Raw genomic sequence first — 17,669 nt, forward strand, 5'->3', positions numbered from 1 at the left:
CTGATTTCACACAAAGGCCTTTTTGCAAAAAAAAAGCGTGGAACAATCTTTGCCTGCTAGCATGTCGCGACCCAGATGGGACTCGAACCCACAATCCTCAGCTCCGAAGGCTGATGCCTTATCCATTAGGCCACTGGGCCTAAAATGTTTACGTTTTTAACGTTATAAATAGATAGAATCACGATAAAGTAAGCTGCAATAAAGATCCAAATGGATAACTACCACGCATAGCGTGACCCAGATGGGACTCGAACCCACAATCCTCAGCTCCGAAGGCTGATGCCTTATCCATTAGGCCACTGGGCCTCAAAGTGTTTATGTTTTTAACGTTATAAATAGATAGAATCACGATAAAGTAAGCTGCAATAAAGATCCAAATGGATAACTACCACGCATATCGTGACCCAGATGGGACTCGAACCCACAATCCTCAGCTCCGAAGGCTGATGCGTTATCCATTAGGCCACTGGGCCTTCAAATTTTTTTGTTTTTAACGTTATAAATAGATAGAATCACAATAAAGTAAGCTGCAATAAAGATCCAAATGGATAACTATCACGCATAGTGTGACCCAGATGGGACTCGAACCCACAATCCTCAGCTCCGAAGGCTGATGCCTTATCCATTAGGCCACTGGGCCTGCAAATTTGCTAGTTTTTATTATTATTTTTTTTTGATCAATGTAAGAAATGTAAGAAATAAATGTAAGAAAGCCTTAAAGATGCGCTAACCGGGAATCGAACCCGGGTCGCAAGAATGGGAATCTTGCATGATACCACTACACCATTAGCGCTGACAGACTGCTAGTTTCAAAATTAAAAGGGTTGGACTTTCTCCAAAGCATTCAAATGCAGATCTCTGATTTCACACAAAGGCCTTTTTGCAAAAAAAAAGCATGGAACAATCTTTGCCTGCAAGCATATCGTGACCCAGATGGGACTCGAACCCACAATCCTCAGCTCCGAAGGCTGATGCCTTATCCATTAGGCCACTAGGCCTGCAAACTTGCTCGTTTTCATTATTATTATTTTTTTTTTGATCAATGTAAGAAATGTGATAAATAAATGTAAGAAAGCCATAAAGATGCGCTAACCGGGAATCGAACCCGGGTCGCAAGAATGGGAATCTTGCATGAAACCACTACACCATTAGCGCTGACAGACTGCTAGTTTCAAAATTAAAAGGGTTGGACTTTCTCCAAAGCATTCAAATGCAGATCTCTGATTTCACACAAAGGCCTTTTTGCAAAAAAAAAGCGTGGAACAATCTTCGCCTGCTAGCATGTCGCGACCCAGATGGGACTCGAACCCACAATCCTCAGCTCCGAAGGCTGATGCCTTATCCATTAGGCGACTGGGCCTCAAAATGTTTACGTTTTTAACGTTATAAATAGATAGAATCACGATAAAGTAAGCTGCAATAAAGATCGAAATGGATAACTATCATGTATAGTGTGACCCAGATGGGACTCGAACCCACAATCCTCAGCTCCGAAGGCTGATGCCTTATCAATTAGGCCACTAGGCCTGCAAACTTGCTCGTTTTTATTATTATTATTTTTTTGATCAATGTAAGAAATGTGAGAAATAAATGTAAGAAAGCCATAAAGATGCGCTAACCGGGAATCGAACCCGGGTCGCATGAATGGGAATCTTGCATGATACCACTACACCATTAGCGCTGACAAAATGCTAGTTTCAAAATTAAAAGGGTTGGACTTTCTCCAAAGCATTCAAATGCAGATCTCTGATTTCACACAAAGGCCTTTTTGCAAAAAAAAAGCATGGAACAATCTTTGCCTGCAAGCATATCGTGACCCAGATGGGACTCGAACCCACAATCCTCAGCTCCTAAGGCTGATGCCTTATCCATTAGGCAACTGGGCCTTCAAATTTTTTCGTTTTTAACGTTATAAATAGATAGAATCACAATAAAGTAAGCTGCAATAAAGATCCAAATGGATAACTATCACGCATAGTGTGACCCAGATGGGACTCGAACCCACAATCCTCAGCTCCGAAGGCTGATGCCTTATCCATTAGGCCACTAGGCCTGCAAATTTGCTCGTTTTTATTATTATTTTTTTTTATCAATTTAAGAAATGTAAGAAATAAAAGTAAGAAAGCCTTAAAGATGCGCTAACCGGGAATTGAACCCGGGTCGCAAGAATGGGAATCTTGCATGATACCACTACACCATTAGCGCTGACAGACTGCTAGTTTCAAAATTAAAAGGGTTGGACTTTCTCCAAAGCATTCAAATGCAGATCTCTGATTTCACACAAAGGCCTTTTTGCAAAAGAAAAGCATGGAACAATCTTTGCCTGCAAGCATATTGTGACCCAGATGGGACTCGAACCCACAATCCTCAGCTCCGAAGGCTGATGCCTTATCCATTAGGCCACTGGGCCTTGTAACTTTATGTTTTTAATGTTATAAACAGATAGAATCACAATACAGTAAGGTGCAATAAACAGCCAAATGGTTAACTACCACGCATAGCGTGACACAGATGGGACTTGAACCCACAATCCTCAGCTCCGAAGGCTGATGCCTTATCCATTAGGCCACTGGGCCTTCAAATTTTCTAGTTTTTATTATTATTTTTTTTGGATCAATGTAAGAAATGTAAGAAATAAATGTAAGAAAGCCTTAAAGATGCGCTAACCGGGAATCGAACCCGGGTCGCAAGAATGGGAATCTTGCATGATACCACTACACCATTAGCGCTGACAAAATGCTAGTTTCAAAATTAAAAGGGTTGGACTTTCTCCAAAGCATTCAAATGCAGATCTCTGATTTCACACAAAGGCCTTTTTGCAAAAAAAAAGCGTGGAACAATCTTTGCCTGCTAGCATGTCGCGACCCAGATGGGACTCGAACCCACAATCCTCAGCTCCGAAGGCTGATGCCTTATCCATTAGGCCACTGAGCCTAAAATGTTTACGTTTTTAACGTTATAAATAGATAGAATCACGATAAAGTAAGCTGCAATAAAGATCCAAATGGATAACTACCACGCATAGCGTGACCCAGATGGGACTCGAACCCACAATCCTCAGCTCCGAAGGCTGATGCCTTATCCATTAGGCCACTGGGCCTCAAAGTGTTTACGTTTTTAACGTTATAAATAGATAGAATCACGATAAAGTAAGCTGCAATAAAGATCCAAATGGATAACTACCACGCATAGCGTGACCCAGATGGGACTCGAACCCACAATTCTCAGCTCCGAAGGCTGATGCCTTATCCATTAGGCCACTGGGCCTGCAAATTTGCTAGTTTTTATTTTTATTTATTTTTTGATCAATGTAAGAAATGTAAGAAATAAATGTAAGAAAGCCTTAAAGATGCGCTAACCGGGAATCGAACCCGGGTCGCAAGAATGGGAATCTTGCATGATACCACTACACCATTAGCGCTGACAGACTGCTAGTTTCAAAATTAAAAGGGTTGGACTTTCTCCAAAGCATTCAAATGCAGATCTCTGATTTCACACAAAGGCCTTTTTGCAAAAAAAAAGCGTGGAACAATCTTTGCCTGCTAGCATGTCGCGACCCAGATGGGACTCGAACCCACAATCCTCAGCTCCGAAGGCTGATGCCTTATCCATTAGGCCACTGGGCCTAAAATGTTTACGTTTTTAACGTTATAAATAGATAGAATCACGATAAAGTAAGCTGCAATAAAGATCCAAATGGATAACTACCACGCATAGCGTGACCCAGATGGGACTCGAACCCACAATCCTCAGCTCCGAAGGCTGATGCCTTATCCATTAGGCCACTGGGCCTCAAAGTGTTTACGTTTTTAACGTTATAAATAGATAGAATCACGATAAAGTAAGCTGCAATAAAGATCCAAATGGATAACTACCACGCATAGCGTGACCCAGATGGGACTCGAACCCACAATTCTCAGCTCCGAAGGCTGATGCCTTATCCATTAGGCCACTGGGCCTGCAAATTTGCTAGTTTTTATTATTATTTTTTTTGGATCAATGTAAGAAATGTAAGAAATAAATGTAAGAAAGCCTTAAAGATGCGCTAACCGGGAATCGAACCCGGGTCGCAAGAATGGGAATCTTGCATGATACCACTACACCATTAGCGCTGACAAAATGCTAGTTTCAAAATTAAAAGGGTTGGACTTTCTCCAAAGCATTCAAATGCAGATCTCTGATTTCACACAAAGGCCTTTTTGCAAAAAAAAAGCATGGAACAATCTTTGCCTGCAAGCATATCGTGACCCAGATGGGACTCGAACCCACAATCCTCAGCTCCTAAGGCTGATGCCTTATCCATTAGGCCACTGGGCCTTCAAATTTTTTCGTTTTTAACGTTATAAACAGATAGAATCACAATAAAGTAAGCTGCAATAAAGATCTAAATGAATAACTATCACGCACAGTGTGACCCAGATGGGACTCGAACCCACAATCCTCAGCTCCGAAGGCTGATGCCTTATCCATTAGGCCACTGGGCCTTGTAACTTTATGTTTTTAATGTTATAAATAGAGAGAATCACAATACAGTAAGGTGCAATAAACAGCCAAATGGTTAACTACCACGCATAGCGTGACCCAGATGGGACTCGAACCCACAATCCTCAGCTCCGAAGGCTGATGCTTTATCCATTAGGCCACTGGGCCTGCAAATTTGCTAGTTTTTATTATTATTTTTTTTTGATCAATGTAAGAAATGTAAGAAAGCCTTAAAGATGCGCTAACCGGGAATCGAACCCGGGTCGCAAGAATGGGAATCTTGCATGATACCACTACACCATTAGCGCTGACAGACTGCTAGTTTCAAAATTAAAAGGGTTGGACTTTCTCCAAAGCATTCAAATGCAGATCTCTGATTTCACACAAAGGCCTTTTTGCAAAAAAAAAGCACGGAACAATCTTTGCCTGGTAGCATATCGTGACCCAGATGGGACTCAAACCCACAATCCTCAGCTCCGAAGGCTGATGCCTTATCCATTAGGCCACTGGGCCTTAAAATGTTTACATTTTTAACGCTATAAATAGATAGAATCACGATAAAGTAAGCTGCAATAAAGATCCAAATGGATAACTATCATGTATAGTGTGACCCAGATGGGACTCGAACCCACAATCCTCAGCTCCGAAGGCTGATGCCTTATCCATTAGGCCACTAGGCCTGCAAACTTGCTCGTTTTTATTATTATTATTTTTTTGATCAATGTAAGAAATGTGAGAAATAAACAGTGTTGGGCACGTTACTTTGAAAAAGTAATTAGTTATAGTTACTCGTTACTTCTCCAAAAAAGTAACTGAGTTACTAACGGAGTTACTCCACTATAAAAGTAATTAGTTACCAGTAAAAGTAACTATCGCGTTACTTTTTATTATTCGCCCGTCAAAAAAAGGAAATCAATTATGCATTTACTATTATTATTAGAAAAATAACAAAAAATAACAAACGAAAATAAACCCAAAATGTTGACAAAAATATAATCTAACGAATTTCAAAAAAATAAAACGAAATTCTCCACACAACCAAAGAAAATTACTAAAACTTGTAATACTGAAAAAAGCGGAAAAACGCGTCTGGGGATGAAATTTAACAAACCAAGCCACACTCAAAAGAAATATGTATATATAAAACAAAATAATGGACAAAAACAACAATTTAATGCCCGTTAAAATGGTATTAATATAACAGCTTCACCAAAAGAGAATAGAGCTTAGATCCTGCCCAAAAAATCCGACCCAGCCGGAGCCCGTGCACATTCTGCCCAAGCCCGAACCATAAACTGTCATTATGAGCCTGACCCGATCCGCCCCATAAACTGTCTGTTTTCGGGCTGATTGAATGAGCGAAATATAATCAGAATTATGTTAATTAACACTGTAACATAGAAGCATAGAACTATTATTTAATTTAAATGATTTTTAAGAACAGCTACACACAATGCTGCAAGTCAAACGCGGAGGCGTTCACGTGCGCCCAGAGCTACGTGATTACAGTTTTCATTTTTATTATAGTTTAATTTTATTTTGTTTTTATTTTTTCTGTTCATTTTAGGGTGGGCTTGCTAGCGCGAGCGCTTTACACAAGAACTAACGGACCACGAGTGCCGCGCGCTCGGCACAACAACTCCCGCTGTACAACTCCGCTGTACAACAGCGCTTATAAATAAATTAAACACAAAAATGAGGGTATTCTATCAGTAATTTCAGTTCGTTTTAGTTAGTTTTATAAACACAAAATACAGTTCGAGATAGTTATGTTTTTCCTTTTAATTGCCGTTTTTATTAGATTCAGTTAACACAAATGTTTTTCACTTTCAATTTTCGCTATTTCGTTCGCTTTAGTGAACAATAATAATTGGTTACTTAGCAACATTGTGATTATCACACCAGAGCTTTATATAAAATAAAAATAGGAGCCTGATTTCGGGTCGGTCCTCAGGTCAGGTGGGATTCGGGCAGAGAATCTAAGCTCTAAAATAGAAAGCAGCAGCACCACAAAAACCGGAGCAGCTAAAAAGAGCTTAACGTCCTTAATTCGGAACTTGGGTTGTCCACGGCAATCACTGAATTGATTAGAGCACGCAAATCGTCACAATTGTGCCTCACTTCACCACGCCAAACCACAGGCACAGCGGCCAGAAGCTCAAGTTCACCGGACAGAGGAGGGGTTAACCAGGGCAAAGCGAAATAAAAAAAAAAAGTTCATAGAGCTGCTAAAGTAACGTGCAGTAACGGGGTGTCGGAAATGGTAACGGCGTTATAGTTACAGTCATAGTAATTAGTTAGATTACTCGTTACTGAAAAAAAGTAACGGCGTTAGAACCCACAATCCTCAGCTCCTAAGGCTGATGCCTTATCCATTAGGCAACTGGGCCTTCAAATTTTTTCGTTTTTAACGTTATAAATAGATAGAATCACAATAAAGTAAGCTGCAATAAAGATCCAAATGGATAACTATCACGCATAGTGTGACCCAGATGGGACTCGAACCCACAATCCTCAGCTCCGAAGGCTGATGCCTTATCCATTAGGCCACTGGGCCTAAAATGTTTACGTTTTTAACGTTATAAATAGATAGAATCACGATAAAGTAAGCTGCAATAAAGATCCAAATGGATAACTACCACGCATAGCGTGACCCAGATGGGACTCGAACCCACAATCCTCAGCTCCGAAGGCTGATGCCTTATCCATTAGGCCACTGGGCCTCAAAGTGTTTACGTTTTTAACGTTATAAATAGATAGAATCACGATAAAGTAAGCTGCAATAAAGATCCAAATGGATAACTATCATGTATAGTGTGACCCAGATGGGACTCGAACCCACAATCCTCAGCTCCGAAGGCTGATGCCTTATCCATTAGGCCACTAGGCCTGCAAACTTGCTCGTTTTCATTATTATTATTTTTTTTTTGATCAATGTAAGAAATGTGATAAATAAATGTAAGAAAGCCATAAAGATGCGCTAACCGGGAATCGAACCCGGGTCGCAAGAATGGGAATCTTGCATGAAACCACTACACCATTAGCGCTGACAGACTGCTAGTTTCAAAATTAAAAGGGTTGGACTTTCTCCAAAGCATTCAAATGCAGATCTCTGATTTCACACAAAGGCCTTTTTGCAAAAAAAAAGCGTGGAACAATCTTCGCCTGCTAGCATGTCGCGACCCAGATGGGACTCGAACCCACAATCCTCAGCTCCGAAGGCTGATGCCTTATCCATTAGGCGACTGGGCCTCAAAATGTTTACGTTTTTAACGTTATAAATAGATAGAATCACGATAAAGTAAGCTGCAATAAAGATCCAAATGGATAACTACCACGCATAGCGTGACCCAGATGGGACTCGAACCCACAATTCTCAGCTCCGAAGGCTGATGCCTTATCCATTAGGCCACTGGGCCTGCAAATTTGCTAGTTTTTATTTTATTTTTTTTTGATCAATGTAAGAAATGTAAGAAATAAATGTAAGAAAGCCTTAAAGATGCGCTAACCGGGAATCGAACCCGGGTCGCAAGAATGGGAATCTTGCATGATACCACTACACCATTAACGCTGACAGACCGCTAGTTTCAAAATTAAAAGGGTTGGACTTTCTCCAAAGCATTCAAATGCAGATCTCTGATTTCACACATAGGCCTTTTTGCAAAAAAAAAGCATGGAACAATCTTTGCCTGCAAGCATATCGTGACCCAGATGGGACTCGAACCCACAATCCTCAGCTCCGAAGGCTGATGCCTTATCCATTAGGCAACTGGGCCTTCAAATTTTTTTGTTTTTAACGTTATAAATAGATAGAATCACAATGAAGTAAGCTGCAATAAAGATCCAAATGGATAACTATCACGCATAGTGTGACCCAGATGGGACTCGAACCCACAATCCTCAGCTCCGAAGGCTGATGCCTTATCCATTAGGCCACTGGGCCTCAAAGTGTTTACGTTTTTAACGTTATAAATAGATAGAATCACGATAAAGTAAGCTGCAATAAAGATCCAAATGGATAACTACCACGCATAGCGTGACCCAGATGGGACTCGAACCCACAATTCTCAGCTCCGAAGGCTGATGCCTTATCCATTAGGCCACTGGGCCTGCAAATTTGCTAGTTTTTATTTTTATTTTTTTTTTGATCAATGTAAGAAATGTAAGAAATAAATGTAAGAAAGCCTAAAAGATGCGCTAACCGGGAATCGAACCCGGGTCGCAAGAATGGGAATCTTGCATGATACCACTACACCATTAACGCTGACAGACTGCTAGTTTCAAAATTAAAAGGGTTGGACTTTCTCCAAAGCATTCAAATGCAGATCTCTGATTTCACACATAGGCCTTTTTGCAAAAAAAAAGCATGGAACAATCTTTGCCTGCAAGCATATCGTGACCCAGATGGGACTCGAACCCACAATCCTCAGCTCCTAAGGCTGATGCCTTATCCATTAGGCAACAGAGCCTTCAAATTTTTTCGTTTTTAACGTTATAAATAGATAGAATCACAATAAAGTAAGCTGCAATAAAGATCCAAATGGATAACTATCACGCATAGTGTGACCCAGATGGGACTCGAACCCACAATCCTCAGCTCCGAAGGCTGATGCCTTATCCATTAGGCCACTGGGCCTGCAAATTTGCTAGTTTTTATTATTATTTTTTTTGGATCAATGTAAGAAATGTAAGAAATAAATGTAAGAAAGCCTTAAAGATGCGCTAACCGGGAATCGAACCCGGGTCGCAAGAATGGGAATCTTGCATGATACCACTACACCATTAGCGCTGACAGACTGCTAGTTTCAAAATTAAAAGGGTTGGACTTTCTCCAAAGCATTCAAATGCAGATCTCTGATTTCACACAAAGGCCTTTTTGCAAAAAAAAAAGCGTGGAACAATCTTTGCCTGCTAGCATGTCGCGACCCAGATGGGACTCGAACCCACAATCCTCAGCTCCGAAGGCTGATGCCTTATCCATTAGGCCACTGGGCCTAAAATGTTTACGTTTTTAACGTTATAAATAGATAGAATCACGATAAAGTAAGCTGCAATAAAGATCCAAATGGATAACTACCACGCATAGCGTGACCCAGATGGGACTCGAACCCACAATTCTCAGCTCCGAAGGCTGATGCCTTATCCATTAGGCCACTGGGCCTGCAAATTTGCTAGTTTTTATTTTTTTTTTTTTTGATCAATGTAAGAAATGTAAGAAATAAATGTAAGAAAGCCTTAAAGATGCGCTAACCGGGAATCGAACCCGGGTCGCAAGAATGGGAATCTTGCATGATACCACTACACCATTAACGCTGACAGACCGCTAGTTTCAAAATTAAAAGGGTTGGACTTTCTCCAAAGCATTCAAATGCAGATGTCTGATTTCACACATAGGCCTTTTTGCAAAAAAAAAGCATGGAACAATCTTTGCCTGCAAGCATATCGTGACCCAGATGGGACTCGAACCCACAATCCTCAGCTCCGAAGGCTGATGCCTTATCCATTAGGCAACTGGGCCTTCAAATTTTTTTGTTTTTAACGTTATAAATAGATAGAATCACAATGAAGTAAGCTGCAATAAAGATCCAAATGGATAACTATCACGCATAGTGTGACCCAGATGGGACTCGAACCCACAATCCTCAGCTCCGAAGGCTGATGCCTTATCCATTAGGCCACTGGGCCTCAAAGTGTTTACGTTTTTAACGTTATAAATAGATAGAATCACGATAAAGTAAGCTGCAATAAAGATCCAAATGGATAACTACCACGCATAGCGTGACCCAGATGGGACTCGAACCCACAATTCTCAGCTCCGAAGGCTGATGCCTTATCGATTAGGCCACTGGGCCTGCAAATTTGCTAGTTTTTATTTTTATTTTTTTTTTGATCAATGTAAGAAATGTAAGAAATAAATGTAAGAAAGCCTAAAAGATGCGCTAACCGGGAATCGAACCCGGGTCGCAAGAATGGGAATCTTGCATGATACCACTACACCATTAACGCTGACAGACTGCTAGTTTCAAAATTAAAAGGGTTGGACTTTCTCCAAAGCATTCAAATGCAGATCTCTGATTTCACACATAGGCCTTTTTGCAAAAAAAAAGCATGGAACAATCTTTGCCTGCAAGCATATCGTGACCCAGATGGGACTCGAACCCACAATCCTCAGCTCCTAAGGCTGATGCCTTATCCATTAGGCAACAGAGCCTTCAAATTTTTTCGTTTTTAACGTTATAAATAGATAGAATCACAATAAAGTAAGCTGCAATAAAGATCCAAATGGATAACTATCACGCATAGTGTGACCCAGATGGGACTCGAACCCACAATCCTCAGCTCCGAAGGCTGATGCCTTATCCATTAGGCCACTGGGCCTGCAAATTTGCTAGTTTTTATTATTATTTTTTTTGGATCAATGTAAGAAATGTAAGAAATAAATGTAAGAAAGCCTTAAAGATGCGCTAACCGGGAATCGAACCCGGGTCGCAAGAATGGGAATCTTGCATGATACCACTACACCATTAGCGCTGACAGACTGCTAGTTTCAAAATTAAAAGGGTTGGACTTTCTCCAAAGCATTCAAATGCAGATCTCTGATTTCACACAAAGGCCTTTTTGCAAAAAAAAAAGCGTGGAACAATCTTTGCCTGCTAGCATGTCGCGACCCAGATGGGACTCGAACCCACAATCCTCAGCTCCGAAGGCTGATGCCTTATCCATTAGGCCACTGGGCCTAAAATGTTTACGTTTTTAACGTTATAAATAGATAGAATCACGATAAAGTAAGCTGCAATAAAGATCCAAATGGATAACTACCACGCATAGCGTGACCCAGATGGGACTCGAACCCACAATCCTCAGCTCCGAAGGCTGATGCCTTATCCATTAGGCCACTGGGCCTCAAAGTGTTTACGTTTTTAACGTTATAAATAGATAGAATCACGATAAAGTAAGCTGCAATAAAGATCCAAATGGATAACTACCACGCATAGCGTGACCCAGATGGGACTCGAACCCACAATTCTCAGCTCCGAAGGCTGATGCCTTATCCATTAGGCCACTGGGCCTGCAAATTTGCTAGTTTTTATTTTTATTTTTTTTTTGATCAATGTAAGAAATAAATGTAAGAAAGCCTTAAAGATGCGCTAACCGGGAATCGAACCCGGGTCGCAAGAATGGGAATCTTGCATGATACCACTACACCATTAACGCTGACAGACTGCTAGTTTCAAAATTAAAAGGGTTGGACTTTCTCCAAAGCATTCAAATGCAGATCTCTGATTTCACACATAGGCCTTTTTGCAAAAAAAAAGCATGGAACAATCTTTGCCTGCAAGCATATCGTGACCCAGATGGGACTCGAACCCACAATCCTCAGCTCCGAAGGCTGATGCCTTATCCATTAGGCCACTGGGCCTAAAATGTTTACGTTTTTAACGTTATAAATAGATAGAATCACGATAAAGTAAGCTGCAATAAAGATCCAAATGGATAACTACCACGCATAGCGTGACCCAGATGGGACTCGAACCCACAATCCTCAGCTCCGAAGGCTGATGCCTTATCCATTAGGCCACTGGGCCTCAAAGTGTTTACGTTTTTAACGTTATAAATAGATAGAATCACGATAAAGTAAGCTGCAATAAAGATCCAAATGGATAACTACCACGCATAGCGTGACCCAGATGGGACTCGAACCCACAATTCTCAGCTCCGAAGGCTGATGCCTTATCCATTAGGCCACTGGGCCTGCAAATTTGCTAGTTTTTATTTTTATTTTTTTTTTGATCAATGTAAGAAATGTAAGAAATAAATGTAAGAAAGCCTTAAAGATGCGCTAACCGGGAATCGAACCCGGGTCGCAAGAATGGGAATCTTGCATGATACCACTACACCATTAGCGCTGACAGACTGCTAGTTTCAAAATTAAAAGGGTTGGACTTTCTCCAAAGCATTCAAATGCAGATCTCTGATTTCACACATAGGCCTTTTTGCAAAAAAAAAGCATGGAACAATCTTTGCCTGCAAGCATATCGTGACCCAGATGGGACTCGAACCCACAATCCTCAGCTCCGAAGGCTGATGCCTTATCCATTAGGCAACTGGGCCTTCAAATTTTTTTGTTTTTAACGTTATAAATAGATAGAATCACAATAAAGTAAGCTGCAATAAAGATCCAAATGGATAACTATCACGCATAGTGTGACCCAGATGGGACTCGAACCCACAATCCTCAGCTCCGAAGGCTGATGCCTTATCCATTAGGCCACTGGGCCTGCAAATTTGCTAGTTTTTATTATTATTTTTTTTTTATCAATGTAAGAAATGTAAGAAATAAATGTAAGAAAGCCTTAAAGATGCGCTAACCGGGAATCGAACCCGGGTCGCAAGAATGGGAATCTTGCATGATACCACTACACCATTAGCGCTGACAGACTGCTAGTTTCAAAATTAAAAGGGTTGGACTTTCTCCAAAGCATTCAAATGCAGATCTCTGATTTCACACAAAGGCCTTTTTGCAAAAAAAAAGCATGGAACAATCTTTGCCTGCAAGCATATCGTGACCCAGATGGGACTCGAACCCACAATCCTCAGCTCCGAAGGCTGATGCCTTATCCATTAGGCCACTAGGCCTGCAAACTTGCTCGTTTTCATTATTATTATTTTTTTTTTGATCAATGTAAGAAATGTGATAAATAAATGTAAGAAAGCCATAAAGATGCGCTAACCGGGAATCGAACCCGGGTCGCAAGAATGGGAATCTTGCATGAAACCACTACACCATTAGCGCTGACAGACTGCTAGTTTCAAAATTAAAAGAGTTGGACTTTCTCCAAAGCATTCAAATGCAGATCTCTGATTTCACACAAAGGCCTTTTTGCAAAAAAAAAGCGTGGAACAATCTTCGCCTGCTAGCATGTCGCGACCCAGATGGGACTCGAACCCACAATCCTCAGCTCCGAAGGCTGATGCCTTATCCATTAGGCGACTGGGCCTCAAAATGTTTACGTTTTTAACGTTATAAATAGATAGAATCACGATAAAGTAAGCTGCAATAAAGATCCAAATGGATAACTACCACGCATAGCGTGACCGAGATGGGACTCGAACCCACAATTCTCAGCTCCGAAGGCTGATGCCTTATCCATTAGGCCACTGGGCCTGCAAATTTGCTAGTTTTTATTTTTTTTTTTTGATCAATGTAAGAAATGTAAGAAATAAATGTAAGAAAGCCTTAAAGATGCGCTAACCGGGAATCGAACCCGGGTCGCAAGAATGGGAATCTTGCATGATACCACTACACCATTAACGCTGACAGACCGCTAGTTTCAAAATTAAAAGGGTTGGACTTTCTCCAAAGCATTCAAATGCAGATCTCTGATTTCACACATAGGCCTTTTTGCAAAAAAAAAGCATGGAACAATCTTTGCCTGCAAGCATATCGTGACCCAGATGGGACTCGAACCCACAATCCTCAGCTCCTAAGGCTGATGCCTTATCCATTAGGCAACAGAGCCTTCAAATTTTTTCGTTTTTAACGTTATAAATAGATAGAATCACGATAAAGTAAGCTGCAATAAAGATCCAAATGGATAACTATCACGCATAGTGTGACCCAGATGGGACTCGAACCAACAATCCTCAGCTCCGAAGGCTGATGCCTTATCCATTAGGCCACTGGGCCTGCAAATTTGCTAGTTTTTATTATTATTTTTTTTGGATCAATGTAAGAAATGTAAGAAATAAATGTAAGAAAGCCTTAAAGATGCGCTAACCGGGAATCGAACCCGGGTCGCAAGAATGGGAATCTTGCATGATACCACTACACCATTAGCGCTGACAGACTGCTAGTTTCAAAATTAAAAGGGTTGGACTTTCTCCAAAGCATTCAAATGCAGATCTCTGATTTCACACAAAGGCCTTTTTGCAAAAAAAAAGCGTGGAACAATCTTTGCCTGCTAGCATGTCGCGACCCAGATGGGACTCGAACCCACAATCCTCAGCTCCGAAGGCTGATGCCTTATCCATTAGGCCACTGGGCCTAAAATGTTTACGTTTTTAACGTTATAAATAGATAGAATCACGATAAAGTAAGCTGCAATAAAGATCCAAGTGGATAACTACCACGCATAGCGTGACCCAGATGGGACTCGAACCCACAATCCTCAGCTCCGAAGGCTGATGCCTTATCCATTAGGCCACTGGGCCTCAAAGTGTTTATGTTTTTAACGTTATAAATAGATAGAATCACGATAAAGTAAGCTGCAATAAAGATCCAAGTGGATAACTACCACGCATATCGTGACCCAGATGGGACTCGAACCCACAATCCTCAGCTCCGAAGGCTGATGCCTTATCCATTAGGCCACTGGGCCTTCAAATTTTTTTGTTTTTAACGTTATAAATAGATAGAATCACAATAAAGTAAGCTGCAATAAAGATCCAAATGGATAACTATCACGCATAGTGTGACCCAGATGGGACTCGAACCCACAATCCTCAGCTCCGAAGGCTGATGCCTTATCCATTAGGCCACTGGGCCTGCAAATTTGCTAGTTTTTATTATTATTTTTTTTTGATCAATGTAAGAAATGTAAGAAATAAATGTAAGAAAGCCTTAAAGATGCGCTAACCGGGAATCGAACCCGGGTCGCAAGAATGGGAATCTTGCATGATACCACTACACCATTAGCGCTGACAGACTGCTAGTTTCAAAATTAAAAGGGTTGGACTTTCTCCAAAGCATTCAAATGCAGATCTCTGATTTCACACAAAGGCCTTTTTGCAAAAAAAAAGCATGGAACAATCTTTGCCTGCAAGCATATCGTGACCCAGATGGGACTCGAACCCACAATCCTCAGCTCCGAAGGCTGATGCCTTATCCATTAGGCCACTAGGCCTGCAAACTTGCTCGTTTTCATTATTATTATTTTTTTTTTGATCAATGTAAGAAATGTGATAAATAAATGTAAGAAAGCCATAAAGATGCGCTAACCGAGAATCGAACCCGGGTCGCAAGAATGGGAATCTTGCATGAAACCACTACACCATTAGCGCTGACAGACTGCTAGTTTCAAAATTAAAAGGGTTGGACTTTCTCCAAAGCATTCAAATGCAGATCTCTGATTTCACACAAAGGCCTTTTTGCAAAAAAAAAGCGTGGAACAATCTTCGCCTGCTAGCATGTCGCGACCCAGATGGGACTCGAACCCACAATCCTCAGCTCCGAAGGCTGATGCCTTATCCATTAGGCGACTGGGCCTCAAAATGTTTACGTTTTTAACGTTATAAATAGATAGAATCACGATAAAGTAAGCTGCAATAAAGATCCAAATGGATAACTATCATGTATAGTGTGACCCAGATGGGACTCGAACCCACAATCCTCAGCTCCGAAGGCTGATGCCTTATCCATTAGGCCACTAGGCCTGCAAACTTGCTCGTTTTTATTATTATTATTTTTTTGATCAATGTAAGAAATGTGAGAAATAAATGTAAGAAAGCCATAAAGATGCGCTAACCGGGAATCGAACCCGGGTCGCATGAATGGGAATCTTGCATGATACCACTACACCATTAGCGCTGACAAAATGCTAGTTTCAAAATTAAAAGGGTTGGACTTTCTCCAAAGCATTCAAATGCAGATCTCTGATTTCACACAAAGGCCTTTTTGCAAAAAAAAAGCATGGAACAATCTTTGCCTGCAAGCATATCGTGACCCAGATGGGACTCGAACCCACAATCCTCAGCTCCTAAGGCTGATGCCTTATCCATTAGGCAACTGGGCCTTCAAATTTTTTCGTTTTTAACGTTATAAATAGATAGAATCACAATAAAGTAAGCTGCAATAAAGATCCAAATGGATAACTATCACGCATAGTGTGACCCAGATGGGACTCGAACCCACAATCCTCAGCTCCGAAGGCTGATGCCTTATCCATTAGGCCACTAGGCCTGCAAATTTGCTCGTTTTTATTATTATTTTTTTTTATCAATTTAAGAAATGTAAGAAATAAAAGTAAGAAAGCCTTAAAGATGCGCTAACCGGGAATTGAACCCGGGTCGCAAGAATGGGAATCTTGCATGATACCACTACACCATTAGCGCTGACAGACTGCTAGTTTCAAAATTAAAAGGGTTGGACTTTCTCCAAAGCATTCAAATGCAGATCTCTGATTTCACACAAAGGCCTTTTTGCAAAAGAAAAGCATGGAACAATCTTTGCCTGCAAGCATATTGTGACCCAGATGGGACTCGAACCCACAATCCTCAGCTCCGAAGGCTGATGCCTTATCCATTAGGCCACTGGGCCTTGTAACTTTATGTTTTTAATGTTATAAACAGATAGAATCACAATACAGTAAGGTGCAATAAACAGCCAAATGGTTAACTACCACGCATAGCGTGACACAGATGGGACTTGGACCCACAATCCTCAGCTCCGAAGGCTGATGCCTTATCCATTAGGCCACTGGGCCTTCAAATTTGCTAGTTTTTATTATTATTTTTTTTGGATCAATGTAAGAAATGTAAGAAATAAATGTAAGAAAGCCTTAAAGATGCGCTAACCGGGAATCGAACCCGGGTCGCAAGAATGGGAATCTTGCATGATACCACTACACCATTAGCGCTGACAAAATGCTAGTTTCAAAATTAAAAGGGTTGGACTTTCTCCAAAGCATTCAAATGCAGATCTCTGATTTCACACAAAGGCCTTTTTGCAAAAAAAAAGCGTGGAACAATCTTTGCCTGCTAGCATGTCGCGACCCAGATGGGACTCGAACCCACAATCCTCAGCTCCGAAGGCTGATGCCTTATCCATTAGGCCACTGGGCCTAAAATGTTTACGTTTTTAACGTTATAAATAGATAGAATCACGATAAAGTAAGCTGCAATAAAGATCCAAATGGATAACTACCACGCATAGCGTGACCCAGATGGGACTCGAACCCACAATCCTCAGCTCCGAAGGCTGATGCCTTATCCATTAGGCCACTGGGCCTCAAAGTGTTTACGTTTTTAACGTTATAAATAGATAGAATCACGATAAAGTAAGCTGCAATAAAGATCCAAATGGATAACTACCACGCATAGCGTGACCCAGATGGGACTCGAACCCACAATTCTCAGCTCCGAAGGCTGATGCCTTATCCATTAGGCCACTGGGCCTGCAAATTTGCTAG

At 41.1% G+C, this 17,669-nt stretch overlaps 1 protein-coding gene and 90 non-coding genes across 91 annotated transcripts in view; 1 reads left to right on the plus strand and 90 right to left on the minus strand.

Moving 5' to 3' along the window:
- LOC103042003 (cadherin-4) overlaps window positions 1–17,669 on the plus strand; it is a 626,601-nt gene that overhangs the window by 17,818 nt on the left and 591,114 nt on the right. The window lies entirely within an intron of this gene.
- trnar-ucg (transfer RNA arginine (anticodon UCG)) lies at window positions 68–140 on the minus strand. The gene has a single exon. It is a non-coding gene; the product is annotated as a tRNA-Arg (tRNA).
- On the minus strand, window positions 234–306 carry trnar-ucg (transfer RNA arginine (anticodon UCG)). Its single transcript has one exon. It is a non-coding gene; the product is annotated as a tRNA-Arg (tRNA).
- On the minus strand, window positions 401–473 carry trnar-ucg (transfer RNA arginine (anticodon UCG)). The gene has a single exon. It is a non-coding gene; the product is annotated as a tRNA-Arg (tRNA).
- trnar-ucg (transfer RNA arginine (anticodon UCG)) lies at window positions 568–640 on the minus strand. Its single transcript has one exon. It is a non-coding gene; the product is annotated as a tRNA-Arg (tRNA).
- Window positions 723–793, minus strand: trnag-ccc (transfer RNA glycine (anticodon CCC)). The gene has a single exon. It is a non-coding gene; the product is annotated as a tRNA-Gly (tRNA).
- Window positions 926–998, minus strand: trnar-ucg (transfer RNA arginine (anticodon UCG)). The gene has a single exon. It is a non-coding gene; the product is annotated as a tRNA-Arg (tRNA).
- trnag-ccc (transfer RNA glycine (anticodon CCC)) lies at window positions 1,085–1,155 on the minus strand. Its single transcript has one exon. It is a non-coding gene; the product is annotated as a tRNA-Gly (tRNA).
- Window positions 1,288–1,360, minus strand: trnar-ucg (transfer RNA arginine (anticodon UCG)). The gene has a single exon. It is a non-coding gene; the product is annotated as a tRNA-Arg (tRNA).
- Window positions 1,455–1,527, minus strand: trnar-ucg (transfer RNA arginine (anticodon UCG)). Its single transcript has one exon. It is a non-coding gene; the product is annotated as a tRNA-Arg (tRNA).
- trnag-ccc (transfer RNA glycine (anticodon CCC)) lies at window positions 1,611–1,681 on the minus strand. The gene has a single exon. It is a non-coding gene; the product is annotated as a tRNA-Gly (tRNA).
- Window positions 1,814–1,886, minus strand: trnal-uag (transfer RNA leucine (anticodon UAG)). The gene has a single exon. It is a non-coding gene; the product is annotated as a tRNA-Leu (tRNA).
- Window positions 1,981–2,053, minus strand: trnar-ucg (transfer RNA arginine (anticodon UCG)). Its single transcript has one exon. It is a non-coding gene; the product is annotated as a tRNA-Arg (tRNA).
- On the minus strand, window positions 2,135–2,205 carry trnag-ccc (transfer RNA glycine (anticodon CCC)). Its single transcript has one exon. It is a non-coding gene; the product is annotated as a tRNA-Gly (tRNA).
- On the minus strand, window positions 2,338–2,410 carry trnar-ucg (transfer RNA arginine (anticodon UCG)). Its single transcript has one exon. It is a non-coding gene; the product is annotated as a tRNA-Arg (tRNA).
- On the minus strand, window positions 2,504–2,576 carry trnar-ucg (transfer RNA arginine (anticodon UCG)). The gene has a single exon. It is a non-coding gene; the product is annotated as a tRNA-Arg (tRNA).
- Window positions 2,659–2,729, minus strand: trnag-ccc (transfer RNA glycine (anticodon CCC)). Its single transcript has one exon. It is a non-coding gene; the product is annotated as a tRNA-Gly (tRNA).
- trnar-ucg (transfer RNA arginine (anticodon UCG)) lies at window positions 2,862–2,934 on the minus strand. Its single transcript has one exon. It is a non-coding gene; the product is annotated as a tRNA-Arg (tRNA).
- trnar-ucg (transfer RNA arginine (anticodon UCG)) lies at window positions 3,028–3,100 on the minus strand. The gene has a single exon. It is a non-coding gene; the product is annotated as a tRNA-Arg (tRNA).
- On the minus strand, window positions 3,195–3,267 carry trnar-ucg (transfer RNA arginine (anticodon UCG)). Its single transcript has one exon. It is a non-coding gene; the product is annotated as a tRNA-Arg (tRNA).
- trnag-ccc (transfer RNA glycine (anticodon CCC)) lies at window positions 3,351–3,421 on the minus strand. Its single transcript has one exon. It is a non-coding gene; the product is annotated as a tRNA-Gly (tRNA).
- Window positions 3,554–3,626, minus strand: trnar-ucg (transfer RNA arginine (anticodon UCG)). The gene has a single exon. It is a non-coding gene; the product is annotated as a tRNA-Arg (tRNA).
- Window positions 3,720–3,792, minus strand: trnar-ucg (transfer RNA arginine (anticodon UCG)). Its single transcript has one exon. It is a non-coding gene; the product is annotated as a tRNA-Arg (tRNA).
- trnar-ucg (transfer RNA arginine (anticodon UCG)) lies at window positions 3,887–3,959 on the minus strand. The gene has a single exon. It is a non-coding gene; the product is annotated as a tRNA-Arg (tRNA).
- trnag-ccc (transfer RNA glycine (anticodon CCC)) lies at window positions 4,042–4,112 on the minus strand. The gene has a single exon. It is a non-coding gene; the product is annotated as a tRNA-Gly (tRNA).
- On the minus strand, window positions 4,245–4,317 carry trnal-uag (transfer RNA leucine (anticodon UAG)). Its single transcript has one exon. It is a non-coding gene; the product is annotated as a tRNA-Leu (tRNA).
- trnar-ucg (transfer RNA arginine (anticodon UCG)) lies at window positions 4,412–4,484 on the minus strand. Its single transcript has one exon. It is a non-coding gene; the product is annotated as a tRNA-Arg (tRNA).
- Window positions 4,578–4,650, minus strand: trnar-ucg (transfer RNA arginine (anticodon UCG)). The gene has a single exon. It is a non-coding gene; the product is annotated as a tRNA-Arg (tRNA).
- Window positions 4,720–4,790, minus strand: trnag-ccc (transfer RNA glycine (anticodon CCC)). Its single transcript has one exon. It is a non-coding gene; the product is annotated as a tRNA-Gly (tRNA).
- Window positions 4,923–4,995, minus strand: trnar-ucg (transfer RNA arginine (anticodon UCG)). Its single transcript has one exon. It is a non-coding gene; the product is annotated as a tRNA-Arg (tRNA).
- On the minus strand, window positions 5,090–5,162 carry trnar-ucg (transfer RNA arginine (anticodon UCG)). The gene has a single exon. It is a non-coding gene; the product is annotated as a tRNA-Arg (tRNA).
- Window positions 6,967–7,039, minus strand: trnar-ucg (transfer RNA arginine (anticodon UCG)). The gene has a single exon. It is a non-coding gene; the product is annotated as a tRNA-Arg (tRNA).
- On the minus strand, window positions 7,133–7,205 carry trnar-ucg (transfer RNA arginine (anticodon UCG)). The gene has a single exon. It is a non-coding gene; the product is annotated as a tRNA-Arg (tRNA).
- On the minus strand, window positions 7,300–7,372 carry trnar-ucg (transfer RNA arginine (anticodon UCG)). The gene has a single exon. It is a non-coding gene; the product is annotated as a tRNA-Arg (tRNA).
- On the minus strand, window positions 7,459–7,529 carry trnag-ccc (transfer RNA glycine (anticodon CCC)). Its single transcript has one exon. It is a non-coding gene; the product is annotated as a tRNA-Gly (tRNA).
- On the minus strand, window positions 7,662–7,734 carry trnar-ucg (transfer RNA arginine (anticodon UCG)). Its single transcript has one exon. It is a non-coding gene; the product is annotated as a tRNA-Arg (tRNA).
- Window positions 7,829–7,901, minus strand: trnar-ucg (transfer RNA arginine (anticodon UCG)). Its single transcript has one exon. It is a non-coding gene; the product is annotated as a tRNA-Arg (tRNA).
- On the minus strand, window positions 7,983–8,053 carry trnag-ccc (transfer RNA glycine (anticodon CCC)). The gene has a single exon. It is a non-coding gene; the product is annotated as a tRNA-Gly (tRNA).
- trnar-ucg (transfer RNA arginine (anticodon UCG)) lies at window positions 8,186–8,258 on the minus strand. Its single transcript has one exon. It is a non-coding gene; the product is annotated as a tRNA-Arg (tRNA).
- Window positions 8,353–8,425, minus strand: trnar-ucg (transfer RNA arginine (anticodon UCG)). The gene has a single exon. It is a non-coding gene; the product is annotated as a tRNA-Arg (tRNA).
- Window positions 8,520–8,592, minus strand: trnar-ucg (transfer RNA arginine (anticodon UCG)). Its single transcript has one exon. It is a non-coding gene; the product is annotated as a tRNA-Arg (tRNA).
- On the minus strand, window positions 8,676–8,746 carry trnag-ccc (transfer RNA glycine (anticodon CCC)). Its single transcript has one exon. It is a non-coding gene; the product is annotated as a tRNA-Gly (tRNA).
- On the minus strand, window positions 8,879–8,951 carry trnar-ucg (transfer RNA arginine (anticodon UCG)). The gene has a single exon. It is a non-coding gene; the product is annotated as a tRNA-Leu (tRNA).
- Window positions 9,046–9,118, minus strand: trnar-ucg (transfer RNA arginine (anticodon UCG)). Its single transcript has one exon. It is a non-coding gene; the product is annotated as a tRNA-Arg (tRNA).
- On the minus strand, window positions 9,201–9,271 carry trnag-ccc (transfer RNA glycine (anticodon CCC)). The gene has a single exon. It is a non-coding gene; the product is annotated as a tRNA-Gly (tRNA).
- On the minus strand, window positions 9,405–9,477 carry trnar-ucg (transfer RNA arginine (anticodon UCG)). The gene has a single exon. It is a non-coding gene; the product is annotated as a tRNA-Arg (tRNA).
- trnar-ucg (transfer RNA arginine (anticodon UCG)) lies at window positions 9,571–9,643 on the minus strand. The gene has a single exon. It is a non-coding gene; the product is annotated as a tRNA-Arg (tRNA).
- Window positions 9,725–9,795, minus strand: trnag-ccc (transfer RNA glycine (anticodon CCC)). Its single transcript has one exon. It is a non-coding gene; the product is annotated as a tRNA-Gly (tRNA).
- trnar-ucg (transfer RNA arginine (anticodon UCG)) lies at window positions 9,928–10,000 on the minus strand. Its single transcript has one exon. It is a non-coding gene; the product is annotated as a tRNA-Arg (tRNA).
- Window positions 10,095–10,167, minus strand: trnar-ucg (transfer RNA arginine (anticodon UCG)). Its single transcript has one exon. It is a non-coding gene; the product is annotated as a tRNA-Arg (tRNA).
- On the minus strand, window positions 10,262–10,334 carry trnar-ucg (transfer RNA arginine (anticodon UCG)). Its single transcript has one exon. It is a non-coding gene; the product is annotated as a tRNA-Arg (tRNA).
- trnag-ccc (transfer RNA glycine (anticodon CCC)) lies at window positions 10,418–10,488 on the minus strand. The gene has a single exon. It is a non-coding gene; the product is annotated as a tRNA-Gly (tRNA).
- On the minus strand, window positions 10,621–10,693 carry trnal-uag (transfer RNA leucine (anticodon UAG)). Its single transcript has one exon. It is a non-coding gene; the product is annotated as a tRNA-Leu (tRNA).
- On the minus strand, window positions 10,788–10,860 carry trnar-ucg (transfer RNA arginine (anticodon UCG)). Its single transcript has one exon. It is a non-coding gene; the product is annotated as a tRNA-Arg (tRNA).
- On the minus strand, window positions 10,943–11,013 carry trnag-ccc (transfer RNA glycine (anticodon CCC)). Its single transcript has one exon. It is a non-coding gene; the product is annotated as a tRNA-Gly (tRNA).
- Window positions 11,147–11,219, minus strand: trnar-ucg (transfer RNA arginine (anticodon UCG)). The gene has a single exon. It is a non-coding gene; the product is annotated as a tRNA-Arg (tRNA).
- On the minus strand, window positions 11,313–11,385 carry trnar-ucg (transfer RNA arginine (anticodon UCG)). The gene has a single exon. It is a non-coding gene; the product is annotated as a tRNA-Arg (tRNA).
- On the minus strand, window positions 11,480–11,552 carry trnar-ucg (transfer RNA arginine (anticodon UCG)). Its single transcript has one exon. It is a non-coding gene; the product is annotated as a tRNA-Arg (tRNA).
- trnag-ccc (transfer RNA glycine (anticodon CCC)) lies at window positions 11,627–11,697 on the minus strand. The gene has a single exon. It is a non-coding gene; the product is annotated as a tRNA-Gly (tRNA).
- trnar-ucg (transfer RNA arginine (anticodon UCG)) lies at window positions 11,830–11,902 on the minus strand. The gene has a single exon. It is a non-coding gene; the product is annotated as a tRNA-Arg (tRNA).
- trnar-ucg (transfer RNA arginine (anticodon UCG)) lies at window positions 11,996–12,068 on the minus strand. The gene has a single exon. It is a non-coding gene; the product is annotated as a tRNA-Arg (tRNA).
- Window positions 12,163–12,235, minus strand: trnar-ucg (transfer RNA arginine (anticodon UCG)). The gene has a single exon. It is a non-coding gene; the product is annotated as a tRNA-Arg (tRNA).
- Window positions 12,319–12,389, minus strand: trnag-ccc (transfer RNA glycine (anticodon CCC)). The gene has a single exon. It is a non-coding gene; the product is annotated as a tRNA-Gly (tRNA).
- On the minus strand, window positions 12,522–12,594 carry trnar-ucg (transfer RNA arginine (anticodon UCG)). The gene has a single exon. It is a non-coding gene; the product is annotated as a tRNA-Arg (tRNA).
- Window positions 12,689–12,761, minus strand: trnar-ucg (transfer RNA arginine (anticodon UCG)). The gene has a single exon. It is a non-coding gene; the product is annotated as a tRNA-Arg (tRNA).
- On the minus strand, window positions 12,844–12,914 carry trnag-ccc (transfer RNA glycine (anticodon CCC)). The gene has a single exon. It is a non-coding gene; the product is annotated as a tRNA-Gly (tRNA).
- On the minus strand, window positions 13,047–13,119 carry trnar-ucg (transfer RNA arginine (anticodon UCG)). Its single transcript has one exon. It is a non-coding gene; the product is annotated as a tRNA-Arg (tRNA).
- On the minus strand, window positions 13,206–13,276 carry trnag-ccc (transfer RNA glycine (anticodon CCC)). The gene has a single exon. It is a non-coding gene; the product is annotated as a tRNA-Gly (tRNA).
- On the minus strand, window positions 13,409–13,481 carry trnar-ucg (transfer RNA arginine (anticodon UCG)). The gene has a single exon. It is a non-coding gene; the product is annotated as a tRNA-Arg (tRNA).
- Window positions 13,728–13,798, minus strand: trnag-ccc (transfer RNA glycine (anticodon CCC)). The gene has a single exon. It is a non-coding gene; the product is annotated as a tRNA-Gly (tRNA).
- trnar-ucg (transfer RNA arginine (anticodon UCG)) lies at window positions 13,931–14,003 on the minus strand. The gene has a single exon. It is a non-coding gene; the product is annotated as a tRNA-Leu (tRNA).
- On the minus strand, window positions 14,098–14,170 carry trnar-ucg (transfer RNA arginine (anticodon UCG)). The gene has a single exon. It is a non-coding gene; the product is annotated as a tRNA-Arg (tRNA).
- trnag-ccc (transfer RNA glycine (anticodon CCC)) lies at window positions 14,253–14,323 on the minus strand. Its single transcript has one exon. It is a non-coding gene; the product is annotated as a tRNA-Gly (tRNA).
- Window positions 14,456–14,528, minus strand: trnar-ucg (transfer RNA arginine (anticodon UCG)). Its single transcript has one exon. It is a non-coding gene; the product is annotated as a tRNA-Arg (tRNA).
- Window positions 14,622–14,694, minus strand: trnar-ucg (transfer RNA arginine (anticodon UCG)). The gene has a single exon. It is a non-coding gene; the product is annotated as a tRNA-Arg (tRNA).
- Window positions 14,789–14,861, minus strand: trnar-ucg (transfer RNA arginine (anticodon UCG)). Its single transcript has one exon. It is a non-coding gene; the product is annotated as a tRNA-Arg (tRNA).
- trnar-ucg (transfer RNA arginine (anticodon UCG)) lies at window positions 14,956–15,028 on the minus strand. The gene has a single exon. It is a non-coding gene; the product is annotated as a tRNA-Arg (tRNA).
- trnag-ccc (transfer RNA glycine (anticodon CCC)) lies at window positions 15,111–15,181 on the minus strand. Its single transcript has one exon. It is a non-coding gene; the product is annotated as a tRNA-Gly (tRNA).
- trnar-ucg (transfer RNA arginine (anticodon UCG)) lies at window positions 15,314–15,386 on the minus strand. The gene has a single exon. It is a non-coding gene; the product is annotated as a tRNA-Arg (tRNA).
- Window positions 15,473–15,543, minus strand: trnag-ccc (transfer RNA glycine (anticodon CCC)). Its single transcript has one exon. It is a non-coding gene; the product is annotated as a tRNA-Gly (tRNA).
- trnar-ucg (transfer RNA arginine (anticodon UCG)) lies at window positions 15,676–15,748 on the minus strand. The gene has a single exon. It is a non-coding gene; the product is annotated as a tRNA-Arg (tRNA).
- trnar-ucg (transfer RNA arginine (anticodon UCG)) lies at window positions 15,843–15,915 on the minus strand. The gene has a single exon. It is a non-coding gene; the product is annotated as a tRNA-Arg (tRNA).
- trnag-ccc (transfer RNA glycine (anticodon CCC)) lies at window positions 15,999–16,069 on the minus strand. Its single transcript has one exon. It is a non-coding gene; the product is annotated as a tRNA-Gly (tRNA).
- trnal-uag (transfer RNA leucine (anticodon UAG)) lies at window positions 16,202–16,274 on the minus strand. Its single transcript has one exon. It is a non-coding gene; the product is annotated as a tRNA-Leu (tRNA).
- Window positions 16,369–16,441, minus strand: trnar-ucg (transfer RNA arginine (anticodon UCG)). Its single transcript has one exon. It is a non-coding gene; the product is annotated as a tRNA-Arg (tRNA).
- trnag-ccc (transfer RNA glycine (anticodon CCC)) lies at window positions 16,523–16,593 on the minus strand. The gene has a single exon. It is a non-coding gene; the product is annotated as a tRNA-Gly (tRNA).
- On the minus strand, window positions 16,726–16,798 carry trnar-ucg (transfer RNA arginine (anticodon UCG)). The gene has a single exon. It is a non-coding gene; the product is annotated as a tRNA-Arg (tRNA).
- On the minus strand, window positions 17,047–17,117 carry trnag-ccc (transfer RNA glycine (anticodon CCC)). The gene has a single exon. It is a non-coding gene; the product is annotated as a tRNA-Gly (tRNA).
- trnar-ucg (transfer RNA arginine (anticodon UCG)) lies at window positions 17,250–17,322 on the minus strand. Its single transcript has one exon. It is a non-coding gene; the product is annotated as a tRNA-Arg (tRNA).
- Window positions 17,416–17,488, minus strand: trnar-ucg (transfer RNA arginine (anticodon UCG)). Its single transcript has one exon. It is a non-coding gene; the product is annotated as a tRNA-Arg (tRNA).
- Window positions 17,583–17,655, minus strand: trnar-ucg (transfer RNA arginine (anticodon UCG)). The gene has a single exon. It is a non-coding gene; the product is annotated as a tRNA-Arg (tRNA).

This window comes from Astyanax mexicanus, chromosome 13, assembly GCF_023375975.1.
Source record: "Astyanax mexicanus isolate ESR-SI-001 chromosome 13, AstMex3_surface, whole genome shotgun sequence".
NCBI classification, from domain to species: domain Eukaryota; kingdom Metazoa; phylum Chordata; class Actinopteri; order Characiformes; family Acestrorhamphidae; genus Astyanax; species Astyanax mexicanus.